Source organism: Lagenorhynchus albirostris, chromosome 10 (assembly GCF_949774975.1).
Source record: "Lagenorhynchus albirostris chromosome 10, mLagAlb1.1, whole genome shotgun sequence".
Lineage (NCBI taxonomy): Eukaryota > Metazoa > Chordata > Mammalia > Artiodactyla > Delphinidae > Lagenorhynchus > Lagenorhynchus albirostris.
This window is the reverse complement of record NC_083104.1, coordinates 75,099,509-75,127,094: the sequence shown is the minus strand read 5'-3', so window position 1 is coordinate 75,127,094 and position 27,586 is coordinate 75,099,509. Positions and strand designations below refer to the sequence as shown.

The following is a 27,586-nucleotide window of genomic DNA, read 5'->3' as shown; positions in this document are numbered from 1 at the left end:
CCCTGGGGCACCTTAGCTACACCTCGGCACCTTAGTCTTGTCAAGACTCTCACTTCATTGTCTACAGCATGTGACCTCATGGACTGCCTACCACCTTCTCTGCTCTTGTCCTGCTTCCTGGCTTCCCAGCTACTACTCAGTTTTCTTTGCAGGTTCCTTTCCCTCTGCTGTTCCCTCCACTTCCTGATGGCCGTGATCTGGACCACCTTCCCTTCTCCATCTACATCACCACCCAGCTGCAATTCACGTCTCTGTCCAGAGTCCTCTTTTCTCCCTTGTCTGTTAAGTAATCTATTGATCATCCAAAGCCTATTTTATTTTTTTATACAGCAGGTTCTTATTCAAAGCTTATTTTAAATGCCACCAGATTACTTCCTTTTTACAAGTCTCTCCATCCACGTGCAGATCTGACCTCTTTTCTCGGAGCCCTCACATTCCTTCGTTGTAGTGCTTTTTGTATTTGTATTCTCAGTAATTGTTCCCATGCACTTCTTTCCTAGGACATAGAGACGCCATCTTATTGATCTTTTTATTCCTAGCCCCCAGCACAACATTGGGCATTTCGATGGCACATTGGGTTTTCGATAAATGTTTGATAAAGAGTTGGGAACATCAAAGTGTCATTTAACAAACAGACGTTTTGGTGAACTTATCCCTGAGCTTAAATAACATCTTTACTGTTTGAGGGTAAAAGTACTAGTAAATTTTTATTTAAATACATAATTAAATTAAAAATATAAAAATTATATTTAAATATAATCTTTAAAGTTAAATTACTCACATTTAGACTACTAACAATATTTCACTTTTCCTTAAAATCAAAATCACAGTTCCGAGCACTTCCTATCTGAGTGTTCAATCTCTGTTTAGAAGCCGAAAGGAACGACAACCTGATTTCATGTTAAATTTAAATTTCCCCTCAGGGAAAATGTCTGAATGCGTCATGAATGACACCGTATTTTCGTGCACCTGAAGTGGGGTTGCCAGGTGGAACAGAGCTAATATTTTGTCAAGGTTTTGCCACTTCACCATGCAGCTGGCATTATGTAAACTTTCCACAGCTGCACCTGCAGGTCCGTTGAAGCCACAGAGATTGATTTGCCGAGTTGTTTGAAGGAGAACCAGGGGAACCCCAGGAGAATCAGCCTGATCACTGAGTCAGGGCTGAATCCACCCAAGGTCCTGTCTCCCGGGAGCACGTAGGGCAGGGATGGGTCTCAGAAGGCAGGGCAGAGAGGCTCACCCAACCCTGGGCGGTGACAGTATTCTGCATCCTCCCTGGGGCTATGAGGAGAAAATAGGAGAATCGCTATTTATGTTGAAAAAGGTCATCCCTTTAAAATCTCTATGTTGTTTTTGTAATAATGCTTATAAAATATGAGCACAAAACAACAGAAAATGGCTATATGAGAGATACAAAGCATCGTTTGTCCAAGTGTGGTCTAGAGATCACCAAGAGGTGAATGGACGGGGGCACTGGTCATGATGCAAATTGCCACGCTCTACCTGGATCTATTAAATCAAGCCTGTAGGGGGAAGTGAGGCTGGGGGTGGGAAGGACGTTGTATTACCCATCAGTAACGATATTTAGGAAATGCCTGCCAGCTTCTGTTTAGAAAAGTGTCTACAGTCGGCTTCCTGACCCTCGGTGCATCCCACTGGGTAGGTTAATGAGTTTGCCATCTGGGCTCATCTTTGCCGTGACATCCTTCCTGCTGAATTTGTTGCCCTTCTCTGGGCCACAAGTTTGGAAGAGAATCCTATACCGCTTTGTACCATCCTTCACACCATCGTGTGTTTAACTCTGTGTATTTAAATCTTGGCAGCTCGTCTCAGAGCACGAGATAGTATAGAGGCAAGAGCTGGGTTTGGAGTTTGGATTCTGCCTCAAATTCTTCCATGTGACCTCCAATCTACGCTGTTTTTTAAACGGGACTTGGCAAGTTGAGTAACCTCTCCAAGCCTCCCTCCCTTGAGTGGGAAGAGCTAACCAGTTCCCAGATTGTTGTGAAAATTAAATGACATCATGCACACACAATTTTTTTGAAAGGCACTCAGCACAGACCCTGGGCCAGAGTAGTTTCTCAGCAAGAGAGAGCAATTAAAAATAACAACAGATAAACAACAAGCTCCCACTGTATAGCACAGAGGACTATATTCAATAACCTATAATAAACCATAATGGAAAAGAATAGAAAAAAAGAATGTATATATAAATGTATAACTGAATCACTTTGCTGTACAGCAGAAATGAACACATTATAAATCAACTATACTTCAATAAAAAAATAACAACAAAAGTTTCATCAACAACAACCACGGAGGAACAGAGATGAAGTAATTTGTCCAAACTTACATAGCTAGTAAATGGTAGAGCTAGGACGTGAACCCAAGTAGTCTGGTGCTAAAGCCCATGCTCTTAACATTTTATAGCACCTCTAATAATGTGCCACCTGGGGAGTCATTCCTAACAAACAGTGATGGAGCACCGGCCTACACTGTTAGATGCTAAGCACACAGCAGTAGACAAACAAGGCCTCGCCTTGGCCGTGAAGGCGGGCTCTAGGAGAATCATAGGATAGAGGAGGAGCTCACAAATAAGCCTTTCTAATGTAGTTCAGGAAATGCCTTGATGGAGGGAAGTGACGGGCAGAGATGTACACACAACTAGACTGAGTCAAAGCAGATTCTTGCCTGGAATGACCTTGACTGGGGCCTTGAAAGACAATGGGTATTAGACCAATGAATATGGGGCAAGGTGGCAGTTCTAGGCAGAGGCTGGAGGACACAGTGCTTGCAGGGCACTGAGGGGCTACAGAGAGGGGAGGGTAGGAAGAGAAGAAAGTGATGGAGAGAAGTGAAGATGGGTGTGTAGGCAGAAGCTATAATTATTCAGGGTTTTAGCTGAAGATAGTTGTATGTCATTTTAGAGAGAGGAGAGACTTTCCACAAACTAATCCAGCAGCTATCTATCTGCCAGTGTTTCTCTAAATGTAGGCAGAGCTTCTGATTCTACTGGCCTGGACCTGGAGACGAGGCATCAGTACTTTTGCAAAGTGAGAACCACCATGGTAAAAATAATCGTGCTATATCTCACTGATTAGTAAGCTTTTGTGTGCATCAGAATCACCTCTGAGAATTTGTTTAAACACGGCTGACTGGATCCTACCCCCAGAGTTTCAGATTCTGGAGGTCTGGAGTGGGCTCAAGAATTTGCATTTCTAGGGAATTCCCTGGTGGTCCAGTGGTTAGGACTACATGATTTCACTGCCAAGGGCCCGGGTTCACTCCCTGGTCAAGCAATTAAAATCTCACAAGCCGAGCGGTGCAGCCTAAGAAAAATAAAGAGTTTGCATTTCTAGCAAGTTCCCAGGTGGTGCTAAGGCTGCTGGTCTTTGGCACTTTACAGAGCAGAATCTCAGAGTGTGAAGCCAGGAAGCCAGGAACTTAGGCCATAGTATTTGGGTGATTCTTAAGCTGCACTAAAATCTGAAAATTCCTGGGAGGAAGAGTGATTGAAATCTCTTATCTTCTTTGCTGTAATGCTCCTTAACTTTTTTTGCGGGCCTCTCACTGTTGTGGCCTCTTCCATTGAGGAGCACAGGCTCCGGACGCGCAGGCTCAGCGGCCGTGGCTCACGGGCCCAGCCGCTCCGCGGCATGTGGGATCTTCCCGGACCGGGGCACGAACCCGTGTCCCCTGCATTGACAGGCGGACTCTCAACCACTGCGCCACCAGGGAAGCCCCTCCTTTAACTTTTAAATATTTCTGTAGCTTAAGAAAATCGAACCCCAGTATTCCTAATATTCTGGTTCATTTTGCTCTGTAAATGGTCAAAAAATGGTGACATGTAGGGTTCTTTGGAATTTTAAACATCAGCCCTTTGAAACGTTTGTTTGCAAAGCAGGAAGTCACTTGCTACCCAGGGCAAACACTCAGGTGGAGGGTTTGTCCCTTTGGAGCCTTTAGCTCTGCAGCTTTTGATCAAGTTTCTCTATGTTGTTTTTTGTTTTTTACGTGTGTGTGTGTGTGTGTATGTATATATATATATATATACACATATATATATATATACACACACACATGCATCTATTATCTATCAATCTATATCTATCTATCTATAGCGAGAGACCAAAAGTGTACTGTATAAATGAATACTAGTAATGCCTGCTGCTCTTAAAATATGAAATATTTAGTGATCTGAACTTGATATCTTGGAACAGCAAGCCACTGTGCATGTGCTGCCTGGCCACCAGTGACCCAGCCATTAGGTACGTTCTTGAGGCAGAGACAGCACTTGCATTACAGTAAACAAAACAAATAAACAATAAAATCACTACACTCAAAAATTTTTATTGATTCCCTGGATAGTTACTTCCTTAAGTTAGCAATAATCTTAATTAATTTATTAGATTTTATTTATAAATAAGTGAGGAAAAGTAATCCTTAAAGTTCTTGTGATGTTTAATTTTTAAAAATTTTTAAATTTTATTTAATTTATTTTTTTATACAGCAGGTTCTTATTAGTCATCAATTTTATGCACATCAGTGTGTACATGTCAATCCCAATCTCCCAATTCATCACACCACCATCACCACTGCCCCATTGCCTTCCCCCTTGGTGTCTATGTTTGTTCTCTATATCTGTGTCTCAACTTCTGCCCTGCAAACCGGTTCATCTGTACCATTTTTCTAGGTTCCACATATATGCGTTAATATACGATCTTTGTTTTTCTCTTTCTGACTTACTTCACTCTGTATGACAGTCTCTAGATCCTTTTACGTCTCAACAAATGACCCAATTTCGTTCTTTTTTATGACTGAGTAATATTCCATTGTATATATGTACCATCTCCATTTGTCTGTCAATGGGCATTTAGGTTGCTTCCATACCTGGCTATTGTAAATAGTGCTGCACTTAACACTGGGGTGCATCTGTCTTTTTTTTTTTTTTTTTTTTTCAGTACATGGGCCTCTCACTGTTGTGGCCTCTCCCGTTGCGGAGCACAGGCTCCGGACGTGCAGGCTCAGCGGCCGTGGCTCACGGGCCCAGCTGCTCTGCGGCATGTGAGATCTTCCTGGACTGGGGCACGAACCCGTGTCCCCTGCATCGGCAGGCAGACTCTTAACCCCTGCGCCATCAGGGAAGCCCGCATGTGTCTTTTTGAATTATGTTTTTCTCTGGGTATATGCCCAGTAGTGGGATTGCTGGGTCATCTGGTAATGCTATTTTTAGTTTTTTAAGGAACCTCCATACTGTTCTCCATAGTGGCTATACCAATTTACATTCCCACCAACATACAAGAGGGTTCCCTTTTCTCCACACCCTGTCCAGCATTTGTTGTTTGTAGATTTTCTGATGGTGCCCATTCTAACTGGTGTGAGGTGATACCTCATTGTACTTTTGATTTGCATTTCTCTAATAATTAGTGATGTTGAGCAGCTTTTCATGTGCCTCTTGGCCATCTGTATGTCTTCTTTGGAGAAATGTCTATTTAGGTCTTCTGCCCATTTTTGGATTGGGTTGTTTGTTTTTTAATATTGAGCTGCACGAGCTGTTTATATATTTTGGAGATTAATCCTTTGTCCGTTGATTCGTTTGCAAATATTTTCTCCCATTCTGAGGGTTGTCTTTTTGTCTTGTTTCCTTTGCTGTGCAGAAGCTTTTAAGTTTAATTAGGTCCCATTTGTTTATTTTTGTTTTTATTTCCATTACTCTAGGAGGTGGATCAAAAAGGATCTTGTTGTGATTTATGTCAAAGAGTGTTCTTCCTATGTTTTCCTCTAAGAGTTTTATAGTGTCCGGTCTTACATTTAGGTCTCTAATCCATTTTGAGTTTATTTTTGTGTATGGTGTTAGGGATTGTTCTAATTTCATTCTTTTACATGTACCTGTGCAGTTTTCCCAGCACCACTTATTGAAGAGTCTGTCTTTCCTCCATTGTATATCCTTGCCTCCTTTGTCATAGATTAGTTGACCATAGGTGTGTGGGTTTATCTCTGGGCTTTCCATCTTGTTCCATTGATCTATGTTTCTGTTTTTGTGCCATTGTCTTGATTACTGTAGCTTTGTAGTATAGTCTGAAGTCAGGGAGTCTGATTCCTCCAGCTCCTTTTTTTCCCCTCAAGACTGCTTTGGCTATTCGGGGTCTTTTGTGTCTCCATACAAATTTTAAGATTTTTTGTTTTAGTTCCATAAAAAATGCTATTGGTAATTTGATAGGGATTGCACTGAATCTGTAGATTGCTTTGAGTAGTATAAGTGATTTTCACAATATTGACTCTTCCAATTGAAGAACATGGTATATCTCTCCATCTATTTGTATCATCTTTAATTTCTTTCATCAGTGTCGTATAGTTGTCTGCATACAGGTCTTTTGTCTCCCTAGGTAGATTTATTCCTAGGTATTTTATTCTTTTTGTTGCAATTGTAAATGGGAGTGTTTCCTTAATTCCTCTTTCAGATTTTTCATCATCAGTGTATAGGAATGCAAGAGATTTCTGTGCATTGATTTTGTATCCTGCAACTTTATCAGATTCATTGGTTAGCACTAGTAGTTTTCTGGTGGCATCTTTAGGATTCTCTACGTATACTATCATGTCATCTGCAAACAGTGACAGAATTACTTCTTCTTTTCCAATTTGTATTCCTTTATTTCTTTTTCTCCTCTGATTGCTGTGGCTAGGACTTCCAAAACTATGTGGAATAATAGTGGTGAGAGTGGACATCCTTGTTCTGTATCTGATGTTAGAGGAAATGCTTTCAGTTTTTCACCATTGAGAATGATGTTTGCTGTGGGTTTGTCCTATATGGTCTTTATTATGTTGAGGTAGGTTCCCTTTATGCCCACTTTCTGGAGAGTTTTTATCATAAATGGGTGTTGAATTTTGTCAAAAGCTTTTTCTGCATCTATTGAGATGATAATATGGTTTCTTCTTTAATTTGTTACTATGCTGTATCACATTGATTGTTTTGCATATATTGAAGAATCCTTGCATCCCTGGGATAAATCCCACTTGATCATGGTGTATGATCCTTTTAATGTGTTGTTGGATTCTGTTTGCTAGTATTTTGTTGAGGATTTTTGCATCTATATTCATCAGTGATATTGGTCTGTAATTTTCTTTTTTTGTAGTATCTTTGTCTGGTTTTGGTATCAGGGTGTTGGTGGCCTCATAGAATTAGTTTTGGAGTGTTCTTTCCTCCACAAGTTTTTGGAAGGGTTTGAGAAGGATGGGTGTTAGCTCTTCTCTAAATGTTTTATAAAATTCACTTGTGAAGCCCTCTAGTCCTGGACTTTTGTTTGTTTGAAGATTTTTAATCACAGTTTCAATTTCATTACTCGTGATTGGTCTGTTTATATTTTCTATTTCTTCCTGGTTCCGTCTTGGAAGGTTATACCTTTCTAAGAATTTGTCCATTTCTTCCAGGTTGTCCATTTTATTGGCATAGAGTTGCTTGTAGTAGTCTCTTAGGATGCTTTGTATTTCTGCAGTGTCCCTTGTAACTTCCCCTTTTTCATTTCTAATTTTATTGATTTGAGTCCTCTCCCTCTTTTTCTTGATGAGTCTGGCTAATGGTTTATCAATTTTGTTTATCTTCTCAAAGAACCAGCTTTTAGTTTTATTGATCTTTGCTATTGTTTTCTTTGTTTCTATTTCATTTATTTCTGCTCTGATCTTTATGATTTCTTTCCTTCTGCTAACTTTGGGTTTTGTTTGTTCCTTTTTCTCTAGTTCCTTTAGGTGTATGGTTAGATTGTTTATTTGAGATTTTTCTTGTTTCTTGAGGTAGGCTTGTATTGCTATAAAATTCCCTCTTAGAACTGCTTTTGCTGCATCCCATAGGTTTTGGATTGTCGTGTTTTTATTGTCATTTGTCTTTAGGTATTTTTTGATTTCCTCTTTGATTTCTTCCATGATCTCTTGGTTATTCAGCAACGTATTTTTTACCCTCCATGTGTTTGTCTTTTTTACGTTTTTTCCCCTGTAATTCATTTCTAATCTCATAGCAGTGTGGTCAGAAAAGATGCTTGATATGATTTCAATTTTCTTAAATTTACTGAGGCTTGATTTGTGAACCAGGATGTGATCTATCCTGGAGAATGATCCGTGCGCACTTGAGAAGAAAGTGTAATCTGCTGTTTTGGGATGGAATGTCCTATAAATATCAATTAAATCTATCTGGTCTATTGTGTCATTTAAAGCTTCTGTTTCCTTATTTGTTTTCATTTTAGATGATCTGTCCATTGGTGTAAGTGAGGTGTTAAAGTCCCCCACTATTATTGTGTTACTGTAGATTTCCTCTTTTATAGCTGTTAGCAGTTGCCTTATGTATTGAGGTGCTCCTATGTTGGGTGCATATATATTTATAATTGTTATATCTTCTTCTTTGATTGAGCCCTTGATCATTATGTAGTGTCCTTCCTTGTCTCTTGTAACATTCTGTATTTTAAAGTCTATTTTATCTGATATGAGTATTGCTACTCCAGCTTTCTTTTGATTTCCATTTGCATGGAATATCTTTTTCCATCCCCTCACTCTGTCTGTATGTGTCCCTAGGTCTGAAGTGAGTCTCTTGTAGACAGCATGTATATGGGTCTTGTTTTTGTATCCATTCAGCAAGCCTGCATCTTTTGGTTGGAGAATTTAATCCATTCACGTTTAAGGTATTTATCGATATGTATGTTCCTATTACCGTTTTCTTAATATGTTTTGGGTTTGTTTTTGTAAGTCCTTTTCTTCTCTTGTGTTTCCCACTTTGAGAAGTTCCTTTAGCATTTTTTGTAGAGCTCGTTTGTTGGTGCTGAATTCTCTTGGCTTTTGTTTGTCTGTAAAACTTTTGATTTCTCCATTGAATCTGAATGAGATCCTTGCTGGCCAGACTAATTTTGGTTGTAGGTTCTTCCCTTTCATCATTTTAAGTATAACATGCCACTCCCTTCTGGCTTGTGGAGTTTTTGCTGAGAAATCAGCTGTTAACGTTATGGGAGTTTCCTTGTATGTTATTTGTTGTTTTTCTCTTGCTGCTTTCAATAATTTTTCTTTGTCTTTAATTCTTGCCAATTTGAGTACTATGTGTCTTGGCATGTTTCTCCTTGGGTTTATCCTGTATGGGACTCCCTGTGCTTCCTGGGTTTGGGTGGCTATTTCCTTTCCCATGTTAGGGAAGTTTTTGACTATAATCTCTTCAAATATTTTCTCGGGTCCTTTCTCTCTCTCTTCTACTTCTGGGACCCCTATAGCGAACGTTGTTGAGTTTAATGTTGTCCCAGAGGTCTCTTAGGCTGTCTTCATTTGTTTTCATTCTTTTTCTTTATTCTGCTCCACAGCAGTGAATTCCACCATTCTGTCTTCCAGGTCACTTATCTGTTCTTCTGCCTCAGTTATTCTGCTAGTGATTCCTTCCAGGGTTTTTTTCATTTCAGTTATTGTATTGTTTATCTCTGTTTGTTTGTTCTTTAATTCTTCTAGGTCTTTGTTAAACATTTCTTGCATCTTCTCGATCTTTGCCTCCATTCTTTTTCCGAGGTCCTGGCTCATCTTCACTATCATTATTCTGAATTCTTTTACTGGAAGGTTGCCTATCTCCACTTCATTTAGTTGCTTTTCTGGGGTTTTATGCTTGTTCCTTCATCTGGTACATAGCCCTCTGCCTTTACATCTTGTCTATCTTTCTGTGAATGTGGTTTTTGTGCCACAGGCTGCAGGATTGTAGTTCTTCTTGCTTCTGCTGTCTGTCCTCTGGTGGATGAGTCTATCTAAGAGGCTTGTGCAAGTTTCCTGATGGGAGGGACTGGTCTCTCTATGTTTTTAGAACAACTTGAATCTGGGTTTTGATGGAATGGGCTGTAAATGTAGAAATGTGAGATGTGGAATGTAGAAATGTGGGTGTCTTTGAGGGTAGCCATGGCTAAGGCCAACATGTGTCCCAAGGGTTGTTATTCCTTCATAGATAAGGCAGGAAGAGGCTGGGAAACCCAAAGTCACCTTGAACAAGAAAGGAGGGGGCTTCCCTGGCGGCGCAGTGGTTGAGAGTCCGCCTGTCGATCCAGGGGACACGGGTTCGTGCCCCGGTCCGGAAGATCCCACATGCCGCGGAGCAGCTGGGCCTGTGAGCCATGGCTGCTGAGCCTGCGCGTTTGGAGCCTGTGCTCCGCAATGGGAGAGGCCGCAACAGTGAGAAGCCCGCGTACCACAGAAAAAAAAAAAGAAAGAAAGGAGGGAAAGGATAGATGGGGGAAAAGAATCCTGGATGTTTAATGTTTCCCTTTTGCCTATAAAAAACAGAACCCCCCAAAACTACCATTTTTTTAAATGTCATGGTCACAAACTAAATTTCTCACACCAAAGATTTAGAAGAAAATATTCATGTGACCAAACTAATAGTCTTTAGTACAAGTGAGTGGTGAATCAAAGCAAGGCTCCCTGGAACAGAAATAACTACAAATCATAAAAATCCAAGTTCCTCTGAGGGTTTTATTACCAGTCTGGTATCTTAAACTCCTCTATGTGGAGTATTGAAATGCAAATGCCGTGCTTAATATCTGGAAGCATCTCTTTCATCCAAAGTAGGATCAATTCTATTAACTGTCTCTGTTTCAAAAAGAAGAAAAGGGCTAAATATACGCTTTAAGACTTCTCAGTACTACACAATGTTTCGCCTTCATTTACCAGGAAAATTAATTAGTGGAGTTCCACATTCTATATCCTTACAATAAAATTCAACCTTTACTGAAAGTCACTTTGGAGTTTTGAAACAATGAGGTCAAAGGGAAGTTACTAAAAATAATCGGAATGAACTGTGATTGTATGAAAAGGAAATAAGCAGAAAACTACTTTCATTGAGTCCAAGAAACAAACTTTTATTAACTTGCTCTTTCCCCTCATTTGTTTAATTTTCACCTAGGGATTTTAGTGGAAGTCCCCCAAATACACCAGTCTGGTGGTCTAGTTACCCTGTGCCTCCCCAAGCTCACGGGTGCCCAGTGCTCTCACGTTTCCTGATGTCTCCCCCACACCTTTGAACTCACCTGGGTTCCAGCCCCAGCTTAGCCCTGTCCGCTTGTGTTCAATCTAAATGCCTGGAGCTTGGCCACTCGGCCGACCGTGTTATGGCACGATTCCTACACATAGAAAAGAATCCCTAGTTAAACGAGGGAAGAGTGAGTCTCTTTTGCTTTGCAGTCATCTGAAAAATGGGGGAAGAAAAGGAAAAATGAGGTGAATTGGGGGGAGAGGTAAAGGCCCCTGCAAAGCCCTTTGTGGTGGAACAGGGTGGGTGGTCTCTAGGACAGTACTTCTCAGAGTTTAGTTTGCACAGGAGTCACCCAGAGAGCTTGTTCATAATGATTCTGGGCCCCACCCTGAGATTCTGGTGAGAAGGTTGCAGGCAGGACCAGGAAGTCCCGGCCAGTGGACCACGTAGGCTTATTAAGTGCTGAACGGTACCCACCAAGAGGTTCCCTCATATGGTGGGAAGAGCAGTGGGCCCCAAGGTCTCACCCATGGATCTGAGGTGCAGGGGAGGAGAACAACAAAAAATAGAGAAATAGATGAGCGTGACTTGGCAGTCAACAGGTGGTGGAGTCTGAGTCCAGCAGAAAGGCAGGGCAGGAGAGGAAGATACTTTGAGAGCACCCTGAGCATTGTCCTTTTCTAGCAAATAGTTTCCAGAACAAGTACTGGAATTTGTTCTGCGGGCTTTCCACGGTTGAAGAGTGTACAGGCTCCCCAAACACAGAAAATTAAACTATAAGTCGACTCACAAACTACATGTCATAAAAAACATTTCTGGTTGTCGATAATTCGTACTATCACCTCGGAACTAGGATGGTGACCAGGGGAAGGCACTTTGCTTGGGAAATTGGGATACACATTTGAAGGCTGGCGCTGTCATAGGCTGACCTGCTCTGGTTAATACAGATAAGAAAAATTGAGGACCCAGTGGAAAACCCAATAACATGGGATTTGAGCTAGTGAGGCTGGGGACGGATGTGGCGAGGGTTGGAAAGGGGATTTCCAGTAACTTGTTAGAAAGAGGGGCGTGATGCCACCTCCACCGACACACGTGAATACACACACATACTCCTTACTGCCTTTATGTTTCTATATAGCATTTTTGCTCATCTGGTACATAACTTATTTGTTTGTTTATTGTCAATATTACTGTATCAGTCAAGGCCACACCAGGAAGGAAATCACTCTCAAAGGTTAACTGGAAAGGTGAAGGCATTTTGTCAACAAGCCACTAGCAGTACCAGGAAGCCCTTGATCACCTCCTGTAGGGCAGGAAGGGGCCAGATGTTTTGGGTGGGGTGTCAGAGGAGCCTGGCAAGACCTGTGGATGTGGGAGAGGGGGTCCCCCAGAATCCATGGCTGAGGGTGGAGCAACACAATAAGGCCATTGCCGAACTGTAGCCCCAAAAGGAGCGGCGGGAGTACATCCCTGGCTCCCCTTTCCTCCCATCCTATGATCTCCTGCTGACATCTCCTGCTCTCCCAGAGGACAAGGCACTGCAGGGTGTGGGGTGTGTCCCCAGGGGCACAGAGCACGGCAGAGAAGGGTGGAAATGAACCGAGAGGCCAGCCAGCACGTTTCTCCAGCTGGAATGAAACTCCTCGGGGACAGTTGTGTTAGTTACCGCTTATCTCCAAGGTCTCCATTAGTGTCTGGTGCACAGGTTTTCAACAACATTTGGTGAAGGAATGAATGATGCATGACTTGGAAGAAGAGGCATATTGAAAGAATTCCACAGAATGTGTGATGCAAACCCCCCACACCGTCCCTATTATGATACTTAACTCCATTCATCCTTGCTCACAATGTTTTCACGCGAAGGGATATTTTGAGGGGCAGGTACAGCAGGAAGACCTGGATGTAAGAATGAGAAGATGCCCAGCATCTGATTATACACATATTATACTAATAAGTTATCAAGAAATTCACTTTGCCCATTTCTTTTTTTTATGTTTTTAAAAAATTTTATATTAGAGTATAGTTGGTTTACAATGTTGTGTTGGTTTCATGCCCACTTCTCAGTCTTGCTCTGTGAGCAGCCGGACTTGATTCACGGTAATAGACGGGCCCCGATGCTGTACGTCCAACAGCACAACAGCAGGTTGTGAAGGCTCATGCTCTGGTTTCTACAGATGCTACAGGCATGGGAGGGTTCACCCCCAGCCAACCCTACCCCAGGCAGGACAGATAGGCCTAGGACATGGGCTGCTCTGGTTCTGTCTTCGCCAACTCAGAGGCTCTGAGGCTGAGCTTTACAGACTTTCTGTAAAATGGGGATGACAATCGTGCCCCCCCTTTCAGAGATGTGAGGCCCAGCTGGGTTACCGACCCACTGCCTGGCAGTATGTAAACACTTAGTAGTAGCCTTAAGGATTGTTTCTTGTCTCTGCTCCTGGGAGAGGCGTGGGACATGCGGCAGAGGCTCTGTTTTCTGCACTGGATCCCTGATCAGGGAGAGGGTCAGGAGGGAACAAGATAGCCCGTCCTGGAGAAGGCTTTGCCCAATCCCCAAAGCAGGGCTTCCTGCTTCCTTCCTTCAGGATTAAGTGGAGCAGAAGCTGGTTTCCCTTCTGACCCGCAGTCAGTACCACACACACACTTTTTTTTTTTTTTTTTGCCAGGCGGCCTAGGGTGGCTTAGAAGTGCACTGAGAAAGAGACTGTGCAGTTCTTCCTTCCTCAGGGTCAGGGAGATGTTCCCAGAGGGAGCTGAAATGAGGAGCAGGTGGGGGACTCTGGGAAGATGAGCTTCCCTTGGAGAAGATGGGCAATGCCTTTAGGGTCTGGGGGTTCACGTGGTCTTCCTTTGCCAAGGGCTCTCCACCACTTACATTTGCTGGTGGCAAGTCCTTCCTCCACGCTCTTCGGGTCTGTATCGCTAAAATGACTGCTCCACGCTGTTACAGTGGAGGATTACTGGACTGAATGTCAATATTATGACATAGAAAAAAAAAAATATATGTGTGTCATCTTGGGCATGTTATTTAACTTCTTGTTTTATATGTAAAATGGGCTAGTAGGAGTAGTGTTGGGAAATTATGTGAGATAGTATATATAATCTGGAGCACTTAGAATGGTATATGGTTCAACCAAAGACTATATATGTGTTTGCTCTCCTCGTGGTATTTTATTGTGTATATGCAATATAATTAATTTAGCTAGTTTCCCACTGAAAAAAAAAGACTGCTCCAAGTTAAAACAGAGGAGGCTGATAAAGAGAAAACGAGCTAGCCTTTGACACCAAGGTCTCCTGTGGTTGCATGACAAGCTTACAAGAAACACTCTGGAATCCGGGGCACGAGGGTTGGTGGTGGGGAAATGTCACCCCGGCTGCAGGCAATAAGGTGGTACATGTCTGGAGAGAACTTAAAATCAATAATAAAACCAACTAAAAGTCTTTTTTTTTTTTTTTTTTAATGATCACCATGCAGTGGCAATTCCAAACAATGTCAGTGGCAAAATACTGTTCCAAAAAAAAACTTTTGTTGGTCTAAGTTCTAAACAATTGCTGTCATCACGGGTGAGTTTCAGTAATAGAATCTAAGCTGCTAGTTACCATATTTGTATTACTTATTTTTTATTCATTTTTATCAGAGTATAGTTGCTTTACAATGTTGTGTTAATTTCTGCTGTACAGCAAAGTGAATCAGCTATACGTATACATATATCCCCTCTTTTTTTGGATTTCCTTCCCATTCAGGTCACCCCAGAGCAGTGAGTAAAGTTCCCTGTGCTATACAGTAAGTTCTCACTAGTTATCTGTACGTAGTAGTGTATATATGTCAATCCCAATCTCCCAACTCATCCCACCCCCGTTCCCTGCGCCCCCCATATCCATATGTCTGTTCTCTACATTTGTGTCTCTATTTCTGCTTTGCAAATAAGTTCATCTCTATCATTTTTCTAGATTCCACACATATTTAATAAAGATTGTGTTCTACATAGAAGTTGATTCAGAAAACTCAGTCATATACTGGCTCCTGGCACAGAGGGACTCCACTACATGTTCGTGTTCCAAGAATAAGTTCCTAATGGTTTGGAACTGTCTGAAGTTGCTTGAAGTGACTCTATCTCCTGGGGCATGACATATCCCTGCATTTGAACAGCAGGCTAAAAATAAGTAACATTAGCACAGTAATTGTAGAGACAAATAAACGGAACGAGTTGCTTCAATTCTGTCATTCTATGGGACTTCATAGAGTTCTGATTTGTGTTTAAAATTGAAAACAGTGAAGCAGAGTACTACCCGCATGGTGTACTCTTTATTTGACAACTACACGTTTTAGCTCACACCTCAATGTTTTACCGAAAATTAATATTTAAGTGAAATTTTTTTCTCTTTTTTAATTGTTTTAAATCTAAAGAATTAATCAAGAAAATAAGGACTATTGCTGAAAATAATGTTCTCATATAAAAGAGGGTAGAGTTAATAAAAAAATCTGGTCCAGATGTCAAATATACTAGATGCTTCCCTGGTCCAGAATTATGAGCGCAGGCTGTTGCCTTCTTCAGTCGGATTTTACGATGCAGAGAAGTGAGTGTGAGAGAGAGAGAGAGAGAGAAAGACAGACAGAGAGAGACAGAGAGAGGGAGGTGAACACGTGCATGCGTGTGCCCGTGTGCATGTGTGTATTCATGGCTGTAGGGAACCAGTTTTCACTCTTTGTCGTTATGTGATTCCTGGGAAATTTTATGATGTCAACCATAGAAGTTTACTTAAATATCGCTCCTGTTAGTCATATATATGTTATATTTATACATAAATATCCCTGATCAGGCATTTGTTGTATAAGGTGATTCTGGCACTTAAGAAGGGAAGATATGGGACCATTTCTCACGTAGACCAGTAAGCGATCCAAGGGCTGGAGCTCATTCATAAGAGTGCCCTTGCTTAGTGAGGGTCCAGCCGGTTCAAATAAGGAGTCCTAGGAAGAGGGATGTGTGTGAATATCCCACTGGGTAAAGCACAGAGTCCAGATCTCACTGACTCTAAGTAAAATGGAAAATGGAACATTTGAGGAATTCAGGAAAAGACTAAAAATATCAATATATGTTGTTTTCCCTATCTTAATGTTCCAGGTCAGACAAGGTAAACCGAAGGGGTGTGGTCCTGGAATCACCATGTAATTGTTAATAGGTAGCTATGTTTTGTGTACTATGCATCAGGTCTAAAGATAGTTCAGTGGTCCCAAGAGGCCAGCTTTGAATTATAGGTGGTGATGTAGTTAGGAACAGTCTTGAACTTGGAAACCTGGACTCATTGTTCTGGGACAGGTCGTGGAGCTGTGGGGAGCTGGGCAACTTCCATGCAGCACAGTGACAGTTTGCACAGTGCTGGGCCATTGCCAAGGGCTGTAGCAGCCACCGTGAACACCTTTCCCTTCATCTCTTAACTCCGTCTGTCCCTGAAACACTCAAAAAGTACCGGCTAGAACGCAGGGCAACTAAACTTTGGGTTTACCAACTTGATCACCAAGCACACTGGAAGGTCAGACAGGGTCTCAAGAGTTTGCCATCATGGTATGAAATGGAACAGACCAGTGAGTAAAGGAGATTCCAAAGAGATGTCTTATGCACAACTTAGATTTGGGGAGACAGAATTTCATAAACCTATGGGTAGGGCGCTCGAAGTGAACAACTAATGCTTTTCCTAATATTAAAACAAGCAAGTTGTTTTGAACAGGAGCCAGTTTACTGAGTAATATGTGTAATATCTGGAAAGTGTGTGCCTTTCCATTTTCTTTAAAAGATTCACTTCAGATAAAATAAAAAGTGGTGCTCGTGGTCTAACAAGGTCTTGCTAATGATGGAATAGCTCGTTTCTCCAGGGCTCAATTACAAGCCATCTGGTTTTCCAGCATTCCACATCTCTAGACTTTTTAAAAGCACATTTTTCCTGTTCCCCAAGTAGCTGAACTTCAGAAATGTTGATGAATTTCCATTTGTGCTTCATTTTCCATTCTCACCACTGTGCTCCCAACTTTATGCTTCTCCTCAGCGAGCTTATTTTAGGCCCCTTCTTGGGGCTGGAGTTCAGAACCATTGTTGCTCACGGACACAGGCATCAGCCCAACCTTTTCCGAGTTCTTTCTCAAACAAATATTGTCATTGTGCCTGACATAGTATGTATTCTTGAAAGAGCATTTTAAAAAGAATACATCATGGCTCTGAAGAACTGAGGGAAGTGGTGGTGGAGGGACCCCACTCTTAAGACGTGAAGCAGGAGCCATGGAGCAGGGACTCAGGAGGGAGGTGGGATGTGTCCCTGGGGGATGGGGAGGTGGCCATCTTTAGCACAGGGATGGCCTTCGCTGGTTGACCAGAAGGTGATACTGATTTAGTAGTGTTACCTTTGTATTGTAGGTCTTGGGAAATTTATTGAGCACCTCTTATGTGTTGGGGATTTCTAGCTCTACCTTAGAAGTTATTTTCACTCTTTGGCTAAGATGGTGGAATACCTCCCCATCTATGTAGGGGGACTCCTGCAACCCTACTGGGGGGCCTTGGTGGGCATGGTGTGTTAGCAGCCATAACCACGCCGTGACTGTGCCCTTGAAAGCACTGGATTCTCCTGACGGCATAGACATCCTAGCCCCCGAAAACGGGATGAGCCGTAAAACAAAACCTCCCCTTGATTCAGTCATTAAAAATGTATTCGTTGAATACCTACGATGTTCCTTGTCACAGCTACTTAGTATTTTCATATTTTCTATTATAATCTCACCTCCAAATTAGTCATTTTAACTAATAATTTAAAAAACTAATAGTTAAAAAATAGATTTTAAGTGATCAGTTCTTGAGTGTCCATTTTTCTTTCTTAACTACATTATCTTAAGTTCATGGACGTCACATGAATAAAATTTGGCGGTGGGTCCACAAACTTGAATGGGAAAAATATATCTTTATTTTTACTAACCTCTAACTGCAATTTAGGATTTCCTTTAATTAGGAACCTAGGTAACAAGCCACAGCAGTATTAGCAGTACCTATGACTTTGTCACCAATAGAAATCGCAGATATTTTGGTATCACATGACTATGTTGCAGACCCTCAGAACTCTAGTTTATTCCCATCACCACATGAAATGTGAGATGGTCATTAAAGCTGCCTCATTAAATTTTTTAATTGAATAAATTAAGAAAGAAGTAAATATATTACTAAATCACATTGTTTTAATATTTTGATAACTATATTTCAATATAATTATTTTCTCTTGTAATCCTATGTATTTTGTTCTATACATTTAAAAGCATTATTCAGAGAAGGAATCATAGTCTTTACCAGATGGCCAAAAGGGTCCATGCCCCCAAATCATTTTTTTTTTTTTTTATCCTACAGTCCTTTCATCCAGGGCCAGGGAGATACAAACTCTTTCAGTCTTTATATGTCTAGAAATATCTTTACTTTGCCCTCATCCATGAATGTTTTTTCAAGTGTGGAACCAGGTGAGGCCACCCTGGAAGAAAGTACAGGTGGAAAAGGATGTGGGACCATGGACAAGGCTTGGGGCAGGCTAAATATAGAGGGCAGGTAGAGAAAGAAAGGGTGCCAAGGGGATTGAGAGGTGGGAGGAACCCGTGGAGTAGGAGGAACATCAGAAGACTGGATGCCAATGGGATTTCAAGGAGGCAGGAGCAGCCAGCTCTGTCACATGGTGCTGCAGAGTCAAGGAGGATGAGAGCAGCAAATGGACCATTGACCATGGTGATGTGGAAACCATGGTGACGGTCATGAGAGTCGCTAGTGCAGAGCTAGAGAAGGAAGATGGATTTGACTGACTTGGGAGCCAAAGAAGAGGGGTGAAGAAGTGGAGACAAAGTCAATGTGTTCAGCTCTTTGGTCAAGAGTTACTGTAAAGGGGAGCAGAAAAATATTGCAGTCAATGAGGAAAGAGACAGATGTCAAAGGCTTTTCAAGAGAGATTCTAGAACATGTTGGTGTGCTACTGGGACTGATCCAGTGCTGAAGATGAAAAAGGAAATGGCACCCAGAGCCGAGTGGAGGAAGAGGCAGGTCGTCGGCAGGAGCAGGGCTGAGTCATCCTCTCAAACCAGAGGGCAGTTCAGGTGCAAGAGTGTGGGAAGTTTGCACATAGGAAGATGAGCGTTTGATTGATTCTGTTTTCTCAATGAAGTAGGAGGCAAGACTACAGCCAAGAGTGAGGAGAAAAGAGAAAATGTGAAATGGTGATTTGGAGGAGTGAGAAAACGAACATAAGTAAGAGGATTGTTGGGCCACGTGATTGTAGCAATTCCACCAACAATTAGCAGGATAATTTTAATAAATAAGCTGTCTGTCTACTCTCAGACACAGATAAGAACTGCTCTCTGAAATACTCCCCCCTTTCCACTATCCCCCACTTCTCTCTAACCCCATTGCCCTCTTTTTAAAAATTTTTTTATTGGAGTGTAGTTGATTTACAATGTTGTGTTAGTTTCAGGTGTACAGCAAAGTGAATCTGTTATACATACACATATATCCACTCTTTTTTAGATTCTTTTGCCATATAGGCTACTACAGAGTTTTGAGCAGAGTTCCCTGTGCTCTGCAGTTGATCCTTATTTGTTATTTATTTTATATATTGTAGTGTGTATATTGTCAATCCCAGCCTCTCAATTTATCCCTCCCCCCCTTACCCAATTGCCCTCTTGTTATTAAAGCCTCTTTGATGACTTAAACTAATTCATGCTTACATGCAACTCACTGGAAATGGATAATATATCCACCTTTCAAAGGCATCTGAGTCAGAGCAGAGGTTCTTCCTTTGCTTAAAGCAATTTGTCTCTAAAGGTGTAAGTTTAGGAATTAGAGGCGGGTGGACATAGGTTTATCTATTGCTTCTCAAATCCTCTCACAGAGGTGAGAGTCTACACTGCTTACGTTACCTGGCGCCAAAATTTTCAGACCACTATGGTGCCCTTCACTACACTTTCAGTTCAGCTGTATCCTAATACAATAGAAAGAATCATTTAACCTTCTTTCTTGAAAGGATATAGGCTTTGGCATAACTTACTTAGAGCATCATTTCTGGCACTAATTAAATTGTGGACCAAGCATCATAAAGAAAAGACTACAGGTCTAACACAAGTTTAATACTGTCTCTCTCTACTCAGAAATCATCACTGTATCTTAGGCATCAGGGATAGGGATCAACCCCTTACCTGTACCTGGGGAATTGTCTTAATTTAGAGGTAAGAAGAAAGGGTATCTGAGTATCCAGAGGGGGTTGGGGCAGGCGCCAAGGCACCATGCTAAGAGTCCTGCCTGGGAAGACAGGAGATATCAATTCTAATTCTGGTTTTGACACTAATGGGTGTTGTGGCCTTGGTGAAGCCCCTCAACTCCCTCTAGCATGGTCGCTGGAATGAATGATCGCCCGGTCCCCTTGGCTCTCAAATCCTGTGATTCTGACTTTTCTCTTGGCACGTGTGACTCTTCAGCTCTCATTTGTCTGGTGCTTTTAGCATCATGGCTATTCACTCATTGGCTTGATAAATTCTGAGGAAATCACCTCTCCGATCAAAGGCAAAAATGGGGGAACCTTTGTTTTGGTGGCAGAGGAAGTGTTGAGGCCCTGAATCGGGATGGAAAGTGCCCTTATGGGGACTAGGGATGTTAGCAGATGCCCTCACTGCTGCCTGAGGCATATGATACCTTCATCAGAGCACCTGCACCCAGGACACACAGTGAAGGAGCAGAAGTTAGAAGAGGAGCCACCACCCATGTTCACGTACAAAGGAACTTGCACACTTGAGACCAGATTCAGCTTCCTTCAAAACAGCTTCCTTCCCAGACCAAGACAAGAAGGAATGCCCATGTCCTCAAATACCTAGCTCTTCTCCATGTTGCTGAAAGTGAGGGTAGTGGGGATGGGGGCGGGGATAAAGGAGGAGGAGTCAGTGATACATTTGGTCCATCAATAACTCTGACATCCGTGCACACCAAGGCTGCAGCGTGTGGCTGACATATGGGCAACAGTATGCACTTCCTGCTGCATGGATGGGCTAGTGGGTCACCTGTAAGAGCCAAAGGTGGAATCCAAAGGCTAGGGATGATTGCCAGGCCACTGACGGTCAACCCTGCATAAGAAAAGGTCAACAAAGGCCAAGAGAAGGCTGTTGATGTCACCTCTACAGATCTGTCTCCATTTTCTGCATTTCATCTGCATCTGTCTCCATTTTCCCATATGCTGTCTCTCCCTCTTCCAAGAAAAGGCAGGGAAGGTAGTCTTGGCTGTGGTCCAAAATAGGACTTCACTTGGAGGGTGCTTTGGATTTCTGACCGAAGCTAGGACCATCACGGGAGACATAAGAAGGTGGGTGGAATATGGCAGTCAACTGTATCCAGTTGGTCCAAAAGATGGAAAGCTTTGGGATCTACCACAGCAAAATAATGTAAGTATCTGAAAGATACTTATGCCAAGAAGGCATAATAAATCTGTCTATCGCTGGAATGGATCCAGTAACAGCAAATGCAAATAAAACCTGAGAGGCCGCAGCTGAGTACAAATATGATCAACTCCAATTAGCAGAGACTCTGCCAAGATACACACACAAGATAAGAAGAAGACCATTTGTATACCACAAAACCGCCCAATTTTCTGTCGGTTTCTTCCTTGCATAAGGACAGGTCAGTGCCAGAGGGGAATTTTCCTGGCCTCGTTATAGAAATAACAAAGGAGAGCTGACCCTGAGTCACACTGGGTCAAAAGTGTTACCAACATCTGGTTGTGGATTAAAAAAAGACAAGTAGGGCGTACCCTGCCAAGACGTGGAAGTGTGAGCGTTTTACAAGTAGAATAATTATGGACTTTGGTGTATACCTCTGCTGTGTATATACTAACATCGTGGCATTCTTACCTCTGCTTTCAAATATGCTTCTTTAGTGAACCAAATAGGCATCTCTCCCCTCAGGGAGCTTACACCCTAGTGGAGGGTTAGAAGGTGGAGACAGCCAATAAAATAAATAAGTACATTATAGTGTATTAGAGGTGATACGTGATATGGAAAAAATTCCTCAGGGAAGGGGGTTGGGAGGACTGAAGTGTGACGTATGGTGGTCAGGGAAGGCATCACTAAGGAAGCAATGTTTGGGCAAAGGTGGGAATGAGGTGAGGGAGTGAGACACGAGGGTATCTGGGCTAAAAGCATCGAGGCAGAGAGAATGGCCAGTGCCAAGATTCTGGGATGGCACAACCTGGCTCACAGGAAAGCCGGCATGGCTGGAGCAACGTGGAAAGAAGGAGAGGAATTAAGGGGGGATATGGTGGGAGGAGCAAAGCTGCCAATGGTGTAGGCCTTACAGGCCACTGAAAAGACTTTCAGCTTGACTGTGTGAGATGAGCACATGGCTGAGCGCAGGTGGACATTACATAGCTTAGATCTTATGAAGACCATTTTAACTGCAGTCTTACACAGAGACCAATTAGAGGTAAAGATGATCATCCAGGCAAGAGGTGATGATGGTTTGATAAGAGTGATAGCAGTGGAAGGGGTAAGAAATACCCAGCCACGTGTGTATTTTGGAGGTAGACAGGATTTGTTGACAAATTAAAGTGTGCAAGGGAGGACTCGAGGATGAATCTTGGAGTTTTGGTCTGGCTAACCTGGAAGGATGGAGACGCCCTTCACTGAGATGGGAGAGACGGTTGGAAAAGCTAGCTTGGGAGGGAAGACCAGTTTTGTTTTCGGACATGTTACGTTTGAGAGCCTATTGAAGATCCAAGTGGATTTATCGAGTGAGAAGTTGGATGTACTGGTCAGAAGTGCAGGAGTGAGGTCTGTGATTGAGGTAGATGTTTGGAAGTCACCAGCACAAAGATTTAAACCACAAAACTGGTGGAGATCACCTGGGGAATAAGTGTCAACAGAGAAGAGTTCCAAAGACTGAGCCATGGGACATGCCAGTGTTAAGAGGAGAACCCAGCCATGGAATGAGATGAAGCAGTTTCCTTATGTTTGCCTTTTTAAAAAAATTTTATTGGGGTATAGTTGAGTTAGCTTCAGGTGTACAGCAAAGTGATTCAGTTGTACATATATTCAATCTTTTTCAGATTCTTTTCCCATATAGGTTATTACAGAATATTGAGTAGAGTTCCCTGTGCTATGCAGTAGGTCCTTGTTGTTTATCTATCTTATATATAGTAGTGCGCATATGTTAATCCCAAGCTCCTAATTTATCCCTCCTTCCCCACATTTCCCCTTTGGTAACCATAAGTTTGTTTCTGAAATCTGTGAGTCTGTTTCTGTTTTTGTAAATAAGTTCATTTTGTATCATTTTTAAATTAGATTCCACATATGAGTGATATCGTATAATATTTGTCTTTCTTTGACTTACTTCACTTAGTATGATAACCTCTAGGTCCATCCATATTGCTGCAAATGGCATCATTTCATTCTTTTTTATGGCTGAGTAATATTCCATTGTATCTATGTACCACATCTTCTTTATTCGTTCCTCTGTCACTGGACATTTAGGTTGCTTCCATGGCTTGGCTATTGTAAATAGTGCTGCAGTGAACATTGGGGTGCATGTACCTTTTCAACTTATGGTTGTCTCCAGATATACGCCCAGGAGTGGGATTGCTGGACCATATGGTAGTCCTTTTGTTTGCTTTTATGGATCAGCTAGGACATGCCAGCACCGAGTGAGGAGCTGGGCATATGATAAATAAGATGGGGCCCGGCCCTCAAGGCACTTACAGTCAATGCATTAAGCATTAAAATGATCATTTGAGTGCAGTCTGGTACCTGCAGAAAGACACATACCTGATAGTTTGGGGTCAGGGAGAGGAAACACATGGCCCAGCCGGGGAGAGCTAGGAGGGTCCTTGGAAGAAATAACATCTGCAATTTAACTGGACATTAAAAGTTAGCCAGATGAAGAAGGGGGAAGGGCAGAGGCGTGACACAGCCTGGAGCATGCTGGGAAAGACACATTTATTTGGTGCTGACATTTCTGCCTGAGCAAATAGCTCTGTCTCCAATGAGGTTATCCCCTCAAGCCCTAAGAGGTGCCTCGTACAAACGCAAACATAGATTAACACGACTAGTGAATTAGTTACTCAGGCTGCACCATCGCAGTCTGGTTGAAGTCTGGGTTCAATTTGCCACCAACTACAACATCTTAGAACTCAGGAGAAGGGCTCTGTCCCAGCCAACGGCAGGGCAGCTGTAGCTGCGACAGGGCAAAGTCTTCCCATCAGCAGTGAATTCTGGGTTGCAGCTGAGACCATATGGTGGTCCCGTTTTCTGTTTGTCTTTGTTTTCATTGTAAAGTGAGTGCCACGAGCACAGAGTGTTCCTAGCAACAAACAGGACTATGGATGAGAGAGGAATTGCTCTTCAGTGAGGCAAAGGGACAGCCACCTTGACAGCGCCCTGTCCCATGTCAGAGTTGATGGCATCCCACAAACCAACGCAAATAGGGAAAAGACAGCACTTTCAAAGAAGCGTTAACCCAGGAGCTGACTGACAGCAGGGTGTTTTTTAAGACAAGATGCATCTGAGTCAAGGTCCCCCACGTTGTCACTCTTTTTTGAAGTATCAAGGTCTGCAAGCTTTCCTCTCCCGGAGTGGGCGAACTCTGCCACCAGACATTCAGTTCTCTCTTACAGTTACTTTCCAAAGCCGCCAGCCTGCAAAGTTCTGTTAGTGTCCTTTACCCCCATGATAATGTACAGGCTTCTCCTACGTTTTCTTCATTCCTTCCAACACAGCTGGTGTCATTCATCTACATCTATACTAATCCACTCAAGATACCCCCAAAGGAACCACATCTCATGACAAACACAAGAAGGTATATTTTAGAGGTATCTTCAAAGTGCCCGCCTGTACGGAACCAGAGGCAAAGCCAGCAGAAAACAAAGGCAAAGACAGTACCAAATCCCTACATGATATTACAACAAAAACCTCTTTTCTGCAGAAATAGCAATAGCTAACACACATGCTCACTAAATGCCAGGCACTGTTATAAGCCTTTATACATGTACGGAACTCATTTAATCTTCCCAACAACCCTGAGGTAGGTCTTATTATTAACCTGAATTTACAGAAGAGGAAACTGAGGTACAGAAAGATGAAATAACCTGTTAAGTTTCTAAGGAGCTACTAGTTAAGGAGCTACTAGTGGGCAGATCTGGTGTCCACACGCTTAACCCCAGGCTACTTTGCATTCTCAAGACTCAAGACTCTACTACTTAAATTTAATATTATAGGTTTTTAGTATAAAAAAGAATCTGGAATGTCTTTGTCCATTTCGTATAGAAAAAGTCAATACCACAAATATTTAGTGTAAGAAATTTGGAATACATTTGACCCTTGAACAACGGTAGGGGTTAAGGGCACTCCCCCCACCCCGCACTCGAAAATCTGTGTATAACTTTACAATCAGCGCTCCGTATCCTGGTTCCACATACAAGGAGTCAACCAGCTAACTGTGGATCGTGTCATACAGTCGTGTGTAGTTAGTGAAAAAAATCGGCGTGTAAGTAGACCCAAGCACTTCAAACACACATTGTTCAAGGATCAACTGTATTCTAAGACATGATTTAAGCTGTTTGCCTCTGTGTCTTAATATTCTTCTTATTTATTTATGTACTTATTGGTCAAGGGTAGCATTTTATTTATTTTTTATAGAATTATTTTTTAAATTGAAGTATAGTTGATTACTATGTTTTTTAAAAATGTATTTAAATTTATTTTGAAGTAGGAATTCACAGTTCTCGTTTGTGGGTAAGATTAGGCCATGTTTTCTTATCTGTAGGGATGTTATTTTGCTCCTTCTTTTTTAAAACATTTTTTATTGGAGTATAGTTGCTTTGTAATGTTGTGTTAGTTTCTGCTGTACAGCAAAGTGAATCAGCTATATGTATACGTATATCCCCTCTTTTTTGGATTTCCTTCCCGTTTAGGTCACCACAGAGCATTGAGTAGAGTTCCCTGTGCTATGCAGTAGGTTCTCACTGACTATCTATTTTATACATAGTGATTCTAATTCATTTTAAACCCAACCACCTGACTGCAGCCTGCCAACCTGCCCTTTTCCAGGTATCTCCTTATCTTTAAACATTAGTATTATTGAGATGATATTTTAAGTGTTACAGAATTTGTAGTTAGATGCACAAATATTCATAGAGTTTCCCTGGAAATCTGGGAGAACTGGATGCCCCTGAATGTGACATATTTGAAGTGCAACCCTCCCTTAAGCCCAGGGCTAGGACTAAACAACCTCACTAGGTCTTCTCGTATTCAAGACTTTTTTAATCTCTGATTTCTTGGTGCCACTAGAAAGGAAACTCATTGATAATTGTAATTTCCTTTCTGAAAACGCAATCTCATTTAGTGGACATCTTTCAAAGGTTTAAACCAGGCATCCTACACCGGCCATGAGCTCTAACACATTTGGGGTTCTCTCTGGTTTCATTTTCTGAACTTTTTCTTGGAGAAAGGAAAACAAAAACTAGGGCATTGGCCAAACAAGTCTGGCCACTCAGTGAATAGGTTTCCAGATAAGAATGACCTGAAGGACTTCCCATGGGCGTGAGGGAAATCGCATGCGCCATCCAGGGAAGAGGACCAGAAATCACTTCTTGCTTTCAAACAGCGGCTAGCCATCGGGGATGGCCCTGTGAGGCTCGGAGGACCACAGCAGGAAGGCACTGGTCAGCAGCGAGACTAAGCTCGGCTTGGAGCTGCCGGACCTGCCTGAGCCCTCCCGACGAGTCCTGCTTGACTCTCCCTTCACCGAGCATGAGGCTGTGGGGTGAATGGCCTCGTAGTGGAGACCTGGAAGTTTGTTAGACGTCTGATCAGAGCAGGAGCCGGCCTGGGACAACGGTGCTGGGAAGGTAACAGGCATTTCTCCTAATGGGGCTCTGTCTCCCTTTGTAGCAAGATCTCAGGGGCAGCTAGGTCACTCTGACACTGCTTTAAATCATCTTTCAGTTACGACCCTCTGCCTGATTTTCTTTTCTGTAGCTGTGACGTGTGTGTTGGGAGCACAGAGCATGTCTGGTCAAGGGCATTTTGCATGCAGGCTGTTGGTTAAGTTGGTGACACTGCGTTTAGGGAGACTGAGTGTCAGGCAGTGAGCTGGGATGCTTTTAGGATTTCCTCTAAAATAAAAAAAGCTTTTCTTTTCTTTTTCTTTCTTTTTAATGAGTTTTCCCATCCCTGAGCCAGAAAATACCGTAAAGACCAGAGCATTTTTGAATTGCTATGTGAGTGTTTGCATGCCAGGCAGCAGGGGAGGCTACCCCGAGTGTAGCAGGAGGGGCATGGGTATCCTCAGATCCCAGGCAGTCCTGGGAATGTGAAATGTAAGATGCTGCCCCACCCAGACTGAGGGGAAAGGGGTTTGCAGGTCAGCGCTGGGAAGGATGTCAGGAAAAGTGCTGGGATCAAGAGCAGGCAGGCTTGTCTCGAGTGTTCTAGAAGGAAGGAAATGCCCTATGATGTGTGGTTTGCTTAAACCATTTTTTTTTAACATCTTTATTAGAGTATAATTGCTTTACAATGTTGTGTTAGTTTCTGCCGTACAACAGAGTGAATCAGCTATACATGCACAT

The 27,586-nt window shown here is 42.4% G+C and overlaps 1 protein-coding gene across 7 annotated transcripts in view; it reads left to right on the top strand.

The window, feature by feature from the left end:
• Positions 1 to 27,586, top strand: part of ADGRF5 (adhesion G protein-coupled receptor F5) — a 108,987-nt gene that overhangs the window by 8,038 nt on the left and 73,363 nt on the right. For 4 of the 7 annotated variants that reach the window (XM_060163056.1, XM_060163053.1, XM_060163055.1 and 1 more), the window contains exon 1: positions 26,604 to 26,866. The exons of 1 other annotated variant lie outside the window; for it this stretch is intronic. The gene's annotated coding sequence lies outside the window, so the exon portion shown is untranslated. Of the gene's footprint in view, positions 1 to 26,602; positions 26,867 to 27,586 lie in introns of those variants that run through there. 2 more of the 7 variants (XM_060163058.1, XM_060163054.1) reach the window with 1 other exon arrangement.